Source organism: Lontra canadensis, unplaced genomic scaffold, assembly GCF_010015895.1.
Source record: "Lontra canadensis isolate GAN:19392208 unplaced genomic scaffold, GSC_riverotter_1.0 scaffold637, whole genome shotgun sequence".
NCBI lineage: Eukaryota > Metazoa > Chordata > Mammalia > Carnivora > Mustelidae > Lontra > Lontra canadensis.
Window position 1 is genome coordinate 27514 of NW_022631621.1, and position 3057 is coordinate 30570.

The window sequence follows — 3057 nt, forward strand, 5'->3', positions numbered from 1 at the left end:
GAATATTACTTACAGTTGTATATATTTATTCCTGGAATACATTATACTGAAGATACTCAGCAGTTACACCTAGAACACTCTTCTTACACGCATCCGCTACAAATGTTATAAGAAGCTATAGAACTCTAGGGGCACCTGGATGACTCAGGCAGTTAAGCATCTGCCTTCCGCTCAGGGTTCCGGGATGGAGCCCTGCATTGGGCTCCCTGCTCAGTGGGGAGTCTGCTTCTCCTTCTCCCTCTCTCACTCCCCCTCATGATCTCTCTCTCTCTCTCTATCTCTCAAATAAATAAATAAATAAAATCTTTAAAAAAAAAAGGCTATATAATTCTTTCCCATCCCCTTTTCAGACAAGAGTGAACATATGTCATATGTTTGACATAAGAAGTAGGCAGTCCATAAGTCAGGAGTGGACAGGCTTCTAAAAAACATTTATTTCCTTCAAAAAATCACCAGTACTGACCCATTCCCCTTATTGCTACCATACAAAGTGTAGGTTCTAGAAACAATTCGGCAATGTTAAGACAAGAAGAAAGCGTGCCAATATACTGAGGATGGTGGTGAAGAAAGATAGATTCTTGGACTTTGAAGGCATTGTTGCATCTCTGCTCACCCACTTGTATGTGAGATAATTAGACATCTTTATTGCTTAAGCCAGTCGGTCAGCATACTTGCAGCATAAAGCATTCCTTACCAACACAGTAGTAACAATAAATGGTTTACATCACATATTATGGATTCCATTAGTCAAAGAAATCCTTTGCCAGCTTCTAAATATACTAAGTCAAACCTCTAGGAATGGTCACAGGGGCTCTGGGGTAGGAAGAGCCTAACGTCCTTACTCCAAAGACTCCAGTGCCAGCGGAGGGCAAACCCCGGTAGCCAGCCCGCCCAGAAGGCAGTGGGTTGAACTGTATCCGGTACACTGAATGAAGCAAAATACAAGATCAAACAAAAATAGTCACTTCTATGAATTCAAGCCAGACCATATCATCACAGGAGGAAAAAAGTAGCAATAATGTCCAGGACTCAGAGTCAGAAACCTGTTGTTCTGATCCCAGCCTTACTGCCTTGGGGATATCAGCTAAGCTCTCTAGGCCTCAGTGTCCTCATTTGTGAAAGGAGAGCAGGGACCAGATAACTTCTTGATGCAAGGGCATATCTAAAACATTTTTCAATCTTTGATCCCATTAATTTTCCCACTGAAGGCAAAAACATGTGACTTAAGGGTCAGTAAACTTTCCTTTTGCCCACAAAAAGCATGGAAATACAACCTTATACCTCTGCTTTCTAGAGACAATGAGTACAAAGGTAAATATTCCTTAGCGAATTATGTGGTAAGAATTACAGTAGAGGGTCTGCTGACAACATACGTCATTATCCAAAGTTCAACCAAATCATAAGATAGAATCAGTGTTTACTTCATTTAATGTTCTTGGTGACACAGGGCAACCAAAGACTCCCGTTGTTCCGTATCAAAGGACTTGCAGAGAGGACCCATCTGAGTGAGGGGTTATGTAAATAAAATAGAATCTGCCCAAAGGCCAACTTACAGAGGCTTTGCTTTTCCTCTTTTCCATTGCTAATTCTGTCATGTTATCCATCCTTTCCCATTGTAGATATATGCCCCCATTGCTTGCCCCCAATAAAATTAATTTAATCTCATGTCCCCCCTAGATCATTGCCCTCCGCTTTCCAATGTGATAAGATTAGATTATCAAATAAACTAGTGCTGTGTTATTATATCAAAAGAAGAATTCCAGCCTCAGAGAGAATGGTAAATCAAGGAGAAAGAAAATGATGGGATTTACCTGATTGATAAATCCAGAAAACCTTAAAATCCTGAACTTCTGGGGCACCTGGGTGACTCGGTCAGTTAAGCGACTGCCTTAGGCTCCAGTCCTGATCCCAGGGTCCTGGGATCAAGCCCCACATTGGGTTCCCTGATCAGCAGAGGGCCTGCCTCTCCCTCTCCCTCTGCATCTCCCCCTGCCTGTGCTCTCCTGCTCTCTCTGTCAAACAAATAAATAAAATCCTTTTTTAAAAAAATCCTGATATTCTAAAACCTTGTCATTTAATTCTTCCATGTTGTTTCATCACGTAACATAACATGACTGAGCTTACTAAGTAGCTATGGCAGACTTTCTGGTTTGAAAGAGGTATGCTAGACACTATAAAAAAAGCTCACAGATGAATAATGGTCTCTGCTCTCAAGGGACTTACAATTTATCATGGTAGTTACATAAATACCTCAAATATATGGCAGTCCAAAAAGCTATATAGAAATGTTAGGAAGAAGAAGTTAATTTCAACTGAAAAAGCTTTAAGGAAGAATTAAAATGGAGACACAGACAATGGCTCATGTCTCTGTTCTATTCTAGTTTCTGAAGAGCCAACCTGCCCAGAACTTAACTTAGATCAAAAAGTTAAATACCATATTGGCATTTTGAATGAGTTGGCTAGGATCTTCAGTGTCATAACAAGATCAACTCTTAAGGAAGTGGATTCTGCCTTCCTTACAGCTGCTTCCTTGCCTTCCCCATTCGCACACAACAAAGCTGCATAAGGAGAGAAAATGTGGAACCCAAAGCCGGGATCCCCCAGGGACAGATACAGAGCCAGTGTCCTTCTGCCTATCATGGTGCCATCCCTTCCTCTGCTACCTGTCCAGCAGCAAGAGAAACCTCCCAGGAGTTCAGCCCTCACCAAATCTCAACTGCAACTGTGATTCCTTCCATTTGCAGATTCCTTCCTCTCTCAACTGGGGCCTACTCCCCTCTGCCCCCCCCCTTCCCAGCCCTCTCCTACTCAGTATTCTGGCCTTTGCTTCTGACATGCTTCCTCTCAATGCCTCAGCGTGTCTGTTTTGATGAAAAAGAACGTCATGTCACAAATGGAGCTGTCTGATGTTCAGGCTGTGAGCGGCCAAGGAACTCGAAAGATCTGTTTAGAATCATGACCACTTAGCAGGCACATGGCCACTAGGCCTTTAGGACCACTAATTGGTTTATCCTCCCTGAATCCCTCCAAGGCATCTCTTAGTATCTCCATTTGACA